The sequence below is a fragment of the Camelus dromedarius genome, unplaced genomic scaffold, assembly GCF_036321535.1.
Source record: "Camelus dromedarius isolate mCamDro1 unplaced genomic scaffold, mCamDro1.pat HAP1_SCAFFOLD_189, whole genome shotgun sequence".
Classification (NCBI taxonomy): Eukaryota; Metazoa; Chordata; class Mammalia; order Artiodactyla; family Camelidae; genus Camelus; species Camelus dromedarius.
Window position 1 is genome coordinate 139,123 of NW_026989847.1, and position 14,360 is coordinate 153,482.

At 41.9% G+C, this 14,360-nt stretch overlaps 1 long non-coding RNA gene across 3 annotated transcripts in view; it reads right to left on the reverse strand.

The window, feature by feature from the left end:
• Window positions 1-627: 627 nt before the first annotated feature.
• LOC135320932 (uncharacterized) overlaps window positions 628-14,360 on the reverse strand; it is a 34,483-nt gene continuing 20,750 nt past the window's right edge. For 2 of the 3 annotated variants that reach the window (XR_010380303.1, XR_010380305.1), the window contains exon 3: window positions 628-1,028. This is a non-coding gene — a long non-coding RNA (uncharacterized LOC135320932). Of the gene's footprint in view, window positions 1,029-5,343; window positions 5,413-14,360 lie in introns of those variants that run through there. The other variant, XR_010380304.1, reaches the window with a different exon arrangement.

Here is a 14,360-nt window from a genome sequence, read left to right on the forward strand (position 1 = left end):
TCCAACTGTACACACTGTTGTAAGAGTTTCTCCCACTATGAATGCAATATCACACAAGGCAAAAAAAAAAAAAGTCACCCGTTCCTTAAAATTTATAAGCACAACAGTATCCAATGGGCAAGAACTGTCCTCTGTCAGGTGTAAGTTGAAAGAAAGCTACTTCTAAACATCCTGCTAAATGAAATTCTCTTGTCTCCCTGAACAGCAGGAAGGTAGGACTATTGAAGAAAACAAACAAAACACGGGGCAACTTGCTAGAAGCATTTGGGGAACATAAAACATCCTCCTAGTTCAAAATTTGAATTGGTCTTAGTGTTTTCAGAAGATGACCACTGAGCAGACAACTGGGAGAATGACCCAGCCACATGCAGTGTGTGGGAAGCAGTTAACTTGGGCCGCTAAGCTGCTGGCTGGGATACAAGCCAGAGAGAAGAAACATTTGTTATAGAAGCCACAGCTGATGAGAATGGAGCTACACTAACAGGAACAGCATGGGGGGAGGACACAAAACAGTGTGATTACTTGTCCTCTCCGTAACGCACAAGCAAATTTGCCACTGGAACCACGACCCTCTTCCACCTATTTGCAATAGAGAGACTATTTACTTTCAACAATAGGGTACATGATCTAATGTAATTGAAATTATTATTAAGCACTGACATATTTACACAGAGCTTGGACATTCTAAAGCTTTCTTTATCCCTTTTACTAATGCAAAGCTGCAGCTAATTCACTTCTCATATAGGCTAGAGAAAATACGTTTACACTTGAAGTTTTCTAAAGACTGTAATGTACTGGAATTGAAGTGCCTAAAAGATAAAGTCTCTGTTTTGACCTGGTTCTAAAACTGGTGTAGAAATGACCTCAGCTGCAGAAGGAGCTTAACAGACTCAGTCATCTTGATTGCCACTTTCTCATATATGGCGTTCAGGGTCACGATGATGATAAAACTGATGAGGGAAGCAGTGATGGGCGTGGCCCACCTGCACAGTCAGGTACTTCTGGATTGGGTCTCTTCCATTCAGGTTCTAGGGAAGTTCTGCTGAAAATACAATGAACACTGAAAGTCCGTAGACAATGATCCCAATAACTGAAGCAATGGTCAACAAGACCTGACAACCCAAAAACCTAGCAGCATAAGGCTCACTAATGATCGTATTTTTACACAGAAAACTTTCCCCCTAATCCACGCTTAAACATAAAACATGCACGTGCTGTAAACCTCACATAAACGTGAAAAGTGATGTAAATCGCATGTAAATGCCACAAGAGACGTGAATATCAGGCATGTTAAATTTTAGGGGAGGAGGAATGAAGGATGTCAAAAAGAATGTGTGCATCCTCTAATATAACATGCTGACAGCAGGAGCAGCTGTGTGCAGGGCATAAGGAATATATGGGAACTCCACTTTCTGTGAATTTTCTGTAAACCTAAAAGTACACTAAAGAAGGAAGCCTGTTAAGTATATCATTAAATGGCTGAAAATGGAGTAACTGGTGGCATGTTCTTTTGGAGACAATTCTGTGATAGCAGAACCAATGAAAGTATCCCTTCTACATCTATAGAATTACTTAGGTTATGAACTAGTTGTAACCCATGAAGGGGATATGCTTCCTTTCAAGGGAGAACCTATCACTGATTCAGGGGTCAGCAGTTGCTAGCTGTCATCTTCATTCTTAATAGGACAAGTGAAGCTGTGGACATGCCCTGAGGGAAATAGTGGAAGTGACAGCAGGTCTCTGCTGATGAAAGCTTCACATGCTTTTCATACTCCTTGAGATCTTAAAATGGCAGGTATTCCTACTCCCTGCATTTGCACAAGATTCATGTCCCTGATCCATTGTAGTTCTGACTGTGTGGACCCAAGGACAACGGGAGTGTCTGAAGCATAATTTGCAAGTGGCTGGTAGGGCTTCAGTTCCTCACTAGGCAGGTATTTTTCTGCCCACTGAAGAATGCACATTAAAGGTCCCATTTTTAAACTGTTTTCCTTCCATCTACCTTCTTGGTCATAGTCCAGAAGCATGTACTCAGGGTCCCTGGCTGCTCCTGATGGCTGCCCCAGAGAGAAAGCTACAAAGAATGTGAATTTCAAGACTAAGTGAACCACATCATGTTATTTACAGTAACAGCGGGAGGCTGGCTTGCACCTGCAAGGGAGAGCAGATGGAGTGTTTACAAGCCCCTCCTGGAGCCACACTCCTGCATCTAGATCCCAGCTACGATGCTAGCTGTGGGGCCTTGTGCAAATTTCTTATCTTCTAGGGGCTTCAATCTCCTCACCCATATAATGGGGGAATAATAATAGCAATTTATAGGACTATTGTGATGAGTCAATGATTTACTAATTGTGAAAACAATTAGAACATTAACCACAGGCATGTGAAAAACTCTACCTAAGTATTAGCTATGAATATGGTGACCAAAGTCTTAAAAAGGTGTTTTTCTTAGTTTTTAAGCCATCAGTTTGTAGAGAAAGCATTTTATTTTCTCCTCTACTCTCTTTCATCATCCTTTTCTTCACAGAAAGTCTTCATGATTGTGAAAGGAATAACTTTTTGGTGTGTGTGTGATTAAATGTGAAAATTAGTTAAGGCTGAGAAAAATGTATTATAGAAGGTATATAAAGCCTTTCCCACTTGTACAGCACATATAGGCCATTTAAATGCTATGCATTTTTAAAAAGTCTGCATAATAATTTTTTAATTATTTATTAAGTAATCTTAATAGTTAAGACTCTTTAAATGCTTACTATTGCTTCAGCACACGTCTGTTTTTCTAAATCCTCACAATCACCCTGTTGGGAAGGTAATATTATATCTCTTTTACAGATGAGGAAATAGAGCCACGTGGAAATGATGCAATTTCCCCAAATGAAGCAACTATTAAGTGAAAGAATTGAAATACTCAAAGAGCCAAAAGACACACTAACTGTATAGCACTGTCTCCAACATGGTCTGTGAAATTAATTGTAATTCATTTCAGAACTTTTACAAACTTGACACATTTCCATTTTTCTTCCAAGCACTTAATGGGTTCAATATTTCTTATGAAACAGGAAAGCTTTCCATTCTCCTTCCTCAAGTTTCTTCGTATTTATCATATTTTCTGATCATAACTTTAACATTTGCTCATTAAAGAAAATTTGAAAGTACTCAGTAGTGGACAGAACTGTTGTCCTGGATCTGTCCCCAGTCTTAGAAGGGGACCCAGATTTTGCTTTAGGATAAATAACCTCCCTTTTGTTTTTTGTCCTGTGATTTAAGCTCGATTAACCCACTCTTTCTGAAGCACCAGAGGTAGATCTCAGTTGGTTTAAGACAAATAATACCCGTCATTGTATTGGCCTCGCACATGATTGGAGAATTGACAAATAACCCAGTAAGAGCCACTATTATGTGAGGAGATACGTGCTTGTGCCCATGTGAATGATAAGCTTCCTCTATCAAGAGAGGAAGCTTCCAAAAGAGACCTCTCTTGGTTTGGATGGATGATCTGGGATGCTGAGTGCCTAGAAGCAGCATGCTGAGACATCATTGGACACAGAATGAAGACAGGACAAGACCAGCCCTTGACATCATCTGGGCTACAGTATCTCTCCTTGACTGAAGCCAGACCTCAGATCTGAGGTTTTCATTTACAGGAACCAATAAATCCCATGCATCCCCATTTTTTGGGTGTTGTTTAAACACATTGGAAATTGATTTTGTCACCTACAATGAAAAGACTCCAACTCTGAAAATGAATAAAAAATAAATTAAGAAAAATGCTTCTACCTATAGACATAATTCCTTCAGAAGGGTTCATTGTTTGTATATTACAAATCATTTTATATATTAATTTTATTCTCAAGCCTATCGTAAGCATAACATTTTGACATGTCATAAAAAATTTTCATGGACACACTTTTTCATGGCTGGGTATTGTTCTACTTTGTGAAGGGTTGGAAGAATATTTTGGCTGAGATTTTATATATATATATACACATATAAAAGTATGTCTGTGACTTGCATCCATACTGACTTTTCCCTGCCATTTTGAAATACTTCCTGATTAAAAGTTTTTCAAAGCTGAATTAGTGGATTAAAGCATAGGAATATTTTTGACTCTTGATATCAACTGCCAGACTGCTTTCTAAGAAGGCTTGAGGAGTACACTAGAAATTAACACAGCATTGTAAATCAACCATACTTCACAAAAAATATCCAGTAACCTAGGCATGGGATTGGTGATCACTGGCATTTCATCCTCATAAACAGAGCTGTGTCACTTGAGAGGTGGAAAACTACTTCATTTTGATGTGCACTGAATTACCATTGGAATGTGACATCTATTTTTTCTTTGTGAATGTGTGTTCCTTTTCTCTGCCTTCTATGCTCCTGAGATTTTTTGATGTTACCTTTGAAGTGATCTGAACTCTCTATGTATTGAAGGAATTAGCCCCTTGTTGGATTTGTAAACAAATAACATCCTCTGGTGTTTTGTTTAAAATTAGGATGCTTCTGATGCATGGAAATCTTTGTATACTTTCCTCAGAAACTTACTGCTCATCTAGAGTTTGTGTAAACATCCATATTTATTTCTAGTTTTTTTCTAATTGTGTTACTTTTTAAATGTTTCTGGAATTTATCACAATATATGGTTCACTGTATGATTTCAATCTTTTCTTTTCCCCCCAATTAGCTAACGAGTGTTCCATTCACTGAATAACCTTTATTTATCTCCCTGATTTGTAATGCCTTCCATCTCTTATATTAAATTATTATTGATATCAGAGCCCATATCTGGACTTCCTGTCCTATTTTCTAATCTGGCTATTCTTGAACTACTAAAAGTCTCATTATCTTATTAATTATTATATTACTAATATGATTTTATTCACAATAAACCCCAAATCAATTTTATAACTTCTGATATTTTGGAGATATGATATTTTAATCTAGAATCATGTGATTAAAGCTTCTTTTATATCTTTCAGTAGTTTTTACTTTTATTTTATGATAGTTCCTACTATCCTTTTCTTAGATTATTCTTAGATACTTTACCTTGGTTGTTACTCTTGGAAAATTTTAGAAATCTTAATGCCTCCATCTGGTCTCTTAATCAGACCCTGGAGAATCCTAAACCAATGATCTGATTTGAACAAATGAGGTGAAAAGAATTGGGGGAAGCACTGTGAGCAGAAGAGACTGTGGAACCTCAAGAGTGGCGCCCTGCATTGGCTCAGATGTTCTCTGGAAAAACTTTTCTCTATGAGACTTCATAGTTCCAAGCTTGATTTTCAGTTTTCTCAAGATTTCACATTAGATTTTAAAAAGTCTGTGGCAGGTTCTTACCCATAAAAGAGCACTTGCACAAAGGGTTATATGTATACACTTTCCCCAGGTGGTAAATGGAACACGCTCTTCTTCCTAATTAAAAAAACAAGTTAAGTCAATCAAGGGATTACACCTATGAAATGACTTTTCTCCTAACTGGTCAATAAATCCTAAACATAATTTAAAAAAAATAATTTTCAGACATAGAATCATTATTTGTAATTGCATGGGTTTTTTTCCTGTTTTTTTTTTCTTTTCTTTTCTGTTAACGATTTCAAACAAACAACAAAATACGTACAGTGTTCATTTTAATACTATTTTTTGAAAATGCATATGTGAACAGTAAACTGTTTCCCTGCCATTGTCTGAGCTTGGGGATCTGGGTACCTGACGAGGCCAAGCTGTAAAGCTCTACGCCTGAGCTGGCCTTAGGTTTCAGAAGTGACGCTAGTGACAGCAGAGTCCGTGCAGGACAGAATGTTTCACAGGTGTCGGCAGCTAACTGGTCTCCACTGTGTGTTCCTTTGTTGAGCTTTATGTGTTTATTAGCAACAACTATGAAGTTTTAGAGTTTCCATTTTAGAGTTTATATTTATATTTCATTTTTAGAGATGAAATCAGTAAGACTCAAGTTTTACCTGGATAATGAAAGCAGATAAAGTATAATAATAGCTGTCACTAAGTACATGGCCTTTCCTCTGTGCCAGGAAGTCTTCCAAGTAGATTCTGCACATAAATTCAACCCGTCCTTACCATAGTCATGAGGAAGCAACTCTCTTATTCTGATTTTATAGGAAACTATGGTACAGAGAAGTTAAGTTGTCCAAGATCACTCAGGAAGCAAGCTGCTGTGTTCAAATATGAATTTAGGCAACTTCATTTCCAAGCTCTCACTACCACAACGCTGGCCTCTCTAAACAATGGAGCATACTTTCGCAAGTAAAGTAAAATGCTTCAATTAAAAAACTAAACAAAATATTAGGCAATTTTTTAAATAAGGAAGAACAATAAAGTGAAATGAGTTTTCATCTTCAATTTTTCAACAAGCATGTTCTAATGAAAATTTAAACTTATTAACTGGCAATTTTAAATTTAAAATTGGCAGTTTAAATGACCAAAAAACTTTTATTCAGTATTTTTTTGTATACTGCCAATATGATACGTTTTTGTTTTTCAGGACTCAAAAGCATTATGAACATCTAATTTTGTCTAAGTTTCAGCTTTCAACTCTGAATTTACAGTCTTTTACCAACATATGCTTTGACTCACATCTTCAGTTGTAAACAATGGGAAATATTCATAATGGGGATTATTAGAAGCTTATTACATTGTAAAAGACAAATGTCACTTTCTATTTGTAGCTGAACCTCATTTCTTTCCATTTATAAAAAGAAGAGTTTGACCTGCTCCCTCCAGAACTTTTCAGTGCCAACATTCTGTAGATCTGTGATTCAATTTATTAAATCTATAGTTGGAGACATTTTCAGATGCTCCTAGTAAAAGCATTTTCTTTCCAAGAGTTATTCATGCTCACAACCTACTGTCCTGCTGCTGCTGCTGAATGCAAGTACCATTAGCTCTAAATTATCTCAGCTGATGGAAAGAAGCAATAATACAGATGACTCAAAAAATCATCTTTTCATAGCTCTGGAATGTTGATACAAAGATATATAGTTTTATTTTTTTAATTTTGCAGCAGGAGAGGCAGCAATAAATTTACATTTTAAGTTCTGTAACATGCCTAGCTCAAACACTGCTCAAACACTGATGGCACCTCAACAAATGTTTCCCTGCTTGTTCTACCCTTTCTCTGACTTTAGGATGAGAGCCATGCTGCTTTGTGCACATCCCAACCGGAAGGGGGAGCAGTGACCGCGACTTAGTTAAAGACAAATGGGCACCTAGTCTACGATGAAAAGGAGGCGGCAATAATGAAGGCACATGTTAAAAAATGGGAGTCAACTATAAAAACCAATGTGTCTTTCCTCCTACATCTATGTCATAGCAGCTAATTTATATTTTGCATTTATTTATTGGTGTTATGAAAGGATACAAGTCAATGCCTCTTTTCTCATACACTTATACCAGACCTTTTCTTTTCCCCATTTTTACTGTTAATATGAATGAAGGACCTCAGTTCTCTTCTGTGTCCACCATTCCAGGGAGTGCTCCTTCAACTTGGCTGCACATTATAATAACAAGAGGAACTTTAAAAACTTCCCTATGCCAGAATGTACCCCAGGCCACTAAGTACCATCCGAGTTAGCAGTGATGGAATCCAGGCACCAACATTTTTTAAGGTCCCCTGGTGATTCCAACATGCAGCCAAGGCTGACAAGCCCAGAAGTAAACAGACTAAAGTGAATCTAAACAGCGCCCGCTTTTCCTGGGTAATCTCATCTGTCTCCACGTGGGGACACCGCTCCTCCTATTCTGACCGGACTTGTTCTTCCTGCTCAACCGTGTCCCATTTGTACTCAAGTTATGCCTGGTGCCGCTTCCAGAGCTCCAGAAGTAAGGTGACTAACAGAGAGAGAGAACAGCAGAATGTGGATCTTCAGTGATGACTGATGCTTCAGAAATTTGTACTTAATATTTATTACCCTTAACACTTTCGTAAACGGTTAATAAAATCACATTTTATTTATAGGCGATACTAAAGAGAAACATGAGTTAATGCCTTTTTTTTAGAAAAAAGAAAATGTAGATTATTTATTGAACTTTTGGAAACAGACTAGCTCTCTAGCTCATGGGAAAGGTATTAACGTGATGGTCAGACACAGGTGACTGTGTCTGATGCTAAAGTATCTGCTACCAGCACATTATGCCCGCTAAAAACACAAATATCGGGGGAATGGGTATAGCTCAGTGGTAGAGCACGTGCTAAGCATGTACAAGTTCCTGGGTTCAAGCCCCAGTACCTCCATTAAAAAAGAAAATTAAAAAAAGTAAAAGTAACTGTCACAATTTAAAAGCAGTGCACGGTCCACCCGCCAAAGAGGAGGTCCTTTTCCTCACATACCTCTGTCTCTTCTGTCCAATGGACCTGAGGGTGGGGAAGGGGATTAGAATGCTTTAGTAACCCCTCCATTTCTATTTTCCACCACCCCAGTCACACAAAATTAAAATAATATTCTTAAATATGGAAAACTGCCATTTTCCTCAATCTTCGGTAAAGTAATTTTTAGGAATCGTCATTCTGTTTTAAGACTCGTCAATTCAAATAGACAAAAACAACATGAAATATTTATTGAAAAATGTGGCTTCAGGGTAAATCCCCTAAGCCCTTCTTCCAACCAGACTGTTACTCCTAGGCCATAACTCTAGAGAAATTCCAGAATAACCACTGTTCCCTCCACCATTATACCTGAGTCTCTACCATGCTCTGAGAATAAAGAGAAAAAAGACACAGTCCCTGCTTCCGGGAGCTCCTAGGTGCACAGGACTCATCATGAAATGATGGCTGAGGAGGCGTGTTAAGACGGCTTGGATAACAGTCAGCAGTGGGTGCTCGGGGCAGAGAGCCGGAACTGTAGCCAACGCTCTCCCAGAGGAGGGAACCACTGTGGTGAGTTCTGAGATGCCCTAGAAGTGATCAGGTGAAGTTATAATGTTAAGGCCATTTCTCCCTGGGGAGCTGCACATGCAAAGGAGGGAGGCCAAAGAGAGCCAGGTCACTTCTAGGAACTGCAAATAGTCTAGAAGTGAGAACAGGGTGTGGGAGGCAGGTGAGGCAACCAGGTGGAGAGATCACAGGTGCACATCACACAGGACTCTGTGTGCCTCCAAGGTAAAGGAGACATGCAAAGTGATCTGGAAAGAAAAAAGATAGAGGCAGGGAGACCTATTGGCAGGTTCATGTGAAGGCCTGCTGAGGCCCCGCTAGGAGGAGAGAGAAGAAAACATTTCAGCAGGTGGACGGATTGGCCACAGATGTGATGGAAGGGCAGGAAGAGGTCAAAGATGCCGGCCAGCTTTCTGGCTTTGGCAGTGTGCCAAATTATAGTGCCATTTCCTAAAACAAGAAGGGCAGGAAGAGGAGCAAGTCGTGAGAGGAGACAACTGATTCAGTTCTGGCTGGGTGCCTGTGGGCTCCAGGAGAGATGTCCAATAGGCAAATAAAAGTCTAGAAATCGGGAGAAAGTTCTAGGCTGAGCCAAGTAGTTTTCCTGCTTCAAGAGGCTAATGGTTGTGAGTGGACAAGCTCACGAGAAGAGATGTAGAGGGGTAGCTCTCACCGTCCTGCACATGGGAAGCATCTGGGAGACTTTAAAACATAGTGCGCCCCAGCCTGGTGTGGGGCCTTTGTACTGTTTATTGTTTTTTAAATACTTTCCTTTTTTTGGGGGGGTAGTTAGATTTATTTATTTTAATGGAGGTACTTGGAATTGAACCCAGGACCTCTTGCATGCTAAGCAAGTGCTCAGCCACTGAGCCATACCCTCCCCACCATTTTTTTGTTTTTAGACATTAGCTCTACTGAGCAGTCAGGGTTGAGAATCAACCTGTAGAGAGCAGAGAGCCTTGGGGTAGAGATCAAGGAGAAGCTTCCCAGAGCCCTGCAGACCCCAGCAAGGGCAGCCGGAGATGCAGGGAGCCTCGGATGGGCTGTGAGGAACGTGAACTCAACACTCCCCAATGACAAACATGTTTCAAGCACCCACTTCCCAGCAGTGTTTCTTCTGAGTTTACTACTTTTCCAGTAATACTGGGTGAGAATAGAAATAATCTGGACAAAGGGATCAAATTCAAATGCTCGTTCTGACCATTCTTAGCTGCGTGATTACTGATTAAAAGGTTACCGGTCTGCCACGTGTAAACTGGGGGACCTAGAACCGTGCTCGTGGGCTGCTGTGAGCGTAATGAAATGACAACTATAAAGGCACTCCTGACTCTCAGAGGTAATTGCTACTATTGTCCCCATTTGGGACACCAAGAAACAGAGTCACAGAAAGCTTCAAACATTTGCCCAAGATGAAGGTTAGTGTCTGGAATCAAGCCAATGACTTCGTGGATCCAGAGCCCAGGATCTTCTTACGAATAACACGGCACTGCCCAGGCTCCCTGCTCCAAAACCCGCCTCCCTTTGGCTCAGTTCCATGGGCCCTGCGCTGCACAGATGTCGTCACTGCCTGCCTGCCCGCCCGGTGTCTGACCCCGGCACTGCTCCCTCCATCTCACACACCGCTTCCTTGGGCACACCAACCCTCACGAGGCCATTGCTGTGGGTACTCGGATGTTTACACGGAAACGCAGGTGGCAGCCCAGCTTTTTGCTATAGATGCTGCTGTCAGTGGAGGCAAAGAGCTCACAGTTGGTGGCGGAGGCCACTTCTGGTATCCTCCTTGGCTGGAGAGCTGGATGGAATCCAGTTTCCCTCTGCAACTTAGACATCCAGCATGAGAGTTATGTAAGGCCATCTGGCCTCTCAACATAGAAATGATGCCCCCGCAGTCGTACTTAATATTGTAATCTCCTGGCTCCACCAGGGAGCAGAGGCCATGGCCTGTTGTCCAACAAGTTTTGTTTCCTTACACGACAGCTACAATGGGGTGAGTAAACACCGGACCAGAAAATCTACAAAGCCCTCGTGTACTATTTCCTGACACTTGCAGGTCACCCAAATACCCCAGATCCTCCAAGTAAACAACTAGTAAGAGGAACTGAGCTGGCTTGTCTGTCAGATCCCTGATGGCAGGACGGATTTGTCCTCTCCTGCTCTCGGGATCATCCGTTCTCCTTCTGTGTGCCCTTCCCCGATTGAAGGAGACTGTTCTTTGTTTATGGGCTATGGAGTATTTGTGGCTGTCTGACGAGAACCTTCGAAACTAGAGCTCTTGGTGAGAATGGAAGCATGGCACCCACGTCTCATGAGCTCAGCTACCGAACAGCCTCATCTAGCCAAGACTGTGGCCAACACCAGGGGTCCACGCTGTTGAGTGTTGGGTCTGGAGAGCAATGCCTCCACCACTGAGAAGCTGCCCCACCACTTGTGCCCTTGTCCCCATCCAGGGGGAGGTGACGCATCCATGGGGTGAAAGCCTTGAGGGCACTAGGTGACTGTGGACCAAGCTGTGACTGGCTGATCCTGCCCCCCAAGTGACCCATGTTACCCTCACATGCAGAAAATCCCCAAAGAGACCCCTGCTTGAGGGAATGGGTCACCTATAAGCCAACTGTCCTTGGGCCACCTAAGAAGCAACACAGTATACACAGTGAGCCACCCACTCACTACAGTATCCAAGGCTCACAGTTCCCTCATGTGACACCATGTACCCCCAGCAAAAAGAAGACCGTTACTTTGTAATTGACTTGAGAATTCTACTGAAAACACTGCCTTCCACCTTCCACTTATGAAGTTCTTTCCACTGTGTCCCCTGCTCTGCAATTGTGCAATCAGTCCAGAGCTCCCTCATGAGAACGGAAGGAAGGGGCCGGGCAAATCCAATAAAGGAATGGCACAGCCTTTAGCACCAAGATGGTGGAAAATTCAACTCCCAGTAGACCTTGAGCTTCAATACACACTCACCGAAATACAGCAGGATGCTAAATGGCACTCCCACAGGTCCCAGGACAGGTTCAAGGCTGACCATAAAATGTCAAAGGTGAGTGGTGGCCCAATTTCTGGGAATCCCAACACCTTTCCCAAAGCAGTTGGAATATTCCTCCCACTTATTAGCATATGAAGATACTGAGTGCATAAAATCTAACAATCCCACAGCTCGTGGTTGCTCTCTCTGCTGAAATAGACAGCACACACACTGTCTGTGGAGTGTGTATCTACTTTTACTTTAAACTGGAGCACCCAACCCCCATGCCTCATGACCTTTCTGTTGCCTTCTGAAACAGCCCACTCTGTCTATGGTGTATATATCTCTCTGAATAAATCTACTTTTACTGAACTGTGGCTCTCGAATTCGTTGCTGGGCAAACCAAGGACCCACACTTGGTGAGGTGCATCCAAGGGACCCAAATACGACCTGGGATATGGCCATCCTCTCCCCCACATTTTCCTGTATCATACATTCCTTCCCAAAGGATCTCACCTTGTGCACGCCAAAATAGACAGCACTCATGTTTCCTGACCAGGATCTGCTCCTGTGTGTATCATTTCTTATTTCCACTAGAACATCAACTTCAGGAGGACAAGGATTTGGTTCTGTTCACAAAGGAAGCACCAGCACATCACAGGTGCTTGAGAAGTATTAGCTGAATGAATGAGCTGTGGGAAGTCCTGGGATTTCCACCTGGAACTCCTAGCCTCTTGGGTCCCAGCTGACTACAGTTGCTCCCTGCTACTCATGGCTGACCTCTTGCCACCACTATCTGCTCTGCCATCACCTGAGCTGGGATGAGCTGAGATGGGCACACACCCAGGAGAGCATGGCGCATGGTTCATGCCGTTACAACACACTCGCCCCTTGACTGTTAGAGGTTACTTAGGGTGGACAAACTGAAGGCAGCACCATGTGCACTGCCCTACCCCACAACTCACTTGAAGCACCAGGACTGCACACAGGGGAAACGCTGGCCCTTTGCAACCTAAGGAGAGGGACTATGGGTGAGAAGAGGGTCTCCGTCAACTAACAGTCTCTTTACAAGCCCAGTCTTAGGAAAGCTCTTTAAAGATACGTTTTGTATCTTCCTTGTGTTTCTGTAATCCCTCTAGATTTTGTCATTTTAATCTACACATCAGAAATACAGATATTCTTGAAATCTCTATTGATTTTCAATGAAGAAAATCCTCAATTTCCTACACTGCTAAGAAAATTACTGCACTTTATTTAAAAAAAAGCAGCTTCTTTCATGACTTCCTATCTTCAAACACCTAATTTCACAAGAATCAGTGAAGCAGGACATGAAAATCATGCTGTGCTTTATCACCTACAGGTGGGCAGGGATGAAATGAATGAGTACTGATCTCATGAGATGGGAAGGCTGGGTCTGTATTATTCCAGCTACAGATGGAAGGGTCCGTATCTGTGAGGGTGAGGAAGGACCAAGGATGAGAAACCAACATTTTCTAACCCATTTCTCTTTTTCAGAGTCCCAGACAAAACAGTGTGATTGTATCAACTAAAACAAGAACATCTGCACCCTTCTAAATGCACGCTACAACTTTACTACTACACACGGCACTCTGTCACTGACCTAAAGGCTGATGACAGCCAAGAAATTTGCAGGGATCTTATTCTGTGCTCATCCCTTTTTGTCTTTGGAACCTCAGGATATTTGCCTCCTCTCCCTGATTGTCATTTTCCTCATCCTTCAAATGGGAGTGTAACAGTCATTCATTTGCTCAGGGTCTATTCGACAACTGGAGACGGCTTATGAAAACAACAACAACAAAAAAAGCAAAACAGCAATTCTGATCTGTGCTGTCTTCCTCCTCCTCCCTGAACATGAATGGCATCTTTCACTGAATCCCGAACTTAAGGAGAAGTTCTGATGAGGAAGTCACAGGACTGCTGTGTAACAGAGAAATGACCTGGTGAAAAAGAATGAGTTGCCAGCAAATCCTCAAAACCCATAAGGGTGCAAACCCTGGGAGCTACAGGCATGGGTGGGAGTTCCTTGGTTCCCCATTTCACAAGTGGGGAGAACTTTGCAGGGTCCATGAAAGACACAGATAGCCCAGTAAAACCACACCATGTTTTGGAGTACACCAGGGCCACGTCACTGCTGACCTGTACTTCTTTGTGTCCCAGAGCAAGAGCCCTGGGCAGGGGTGACTGTGTTTGAGAATGGACAAGAACTTTCTGTTCTGTCTCTATTGCTCTCTCTCTTCCTGCAATAAAACAACTGGTAGGACTCTGGTGGGGAGCAATATACCCACATTCTCTGGCAAACCACACACCAGGCAGCTCTAGCTGATCTGAGAGAGGACTCTTCAATGAACATATATACACCAAAGTCAGGCAGAAGGCTGCCTGTGACCTTGGGAATCCAAACCAGCTTGTCCTCTTAATCAGGATATTCGACATCTAAAGAAAGTGTGCACCAGATGGAGACAATGACTTAGACAGCGTTGGTGGTTATGG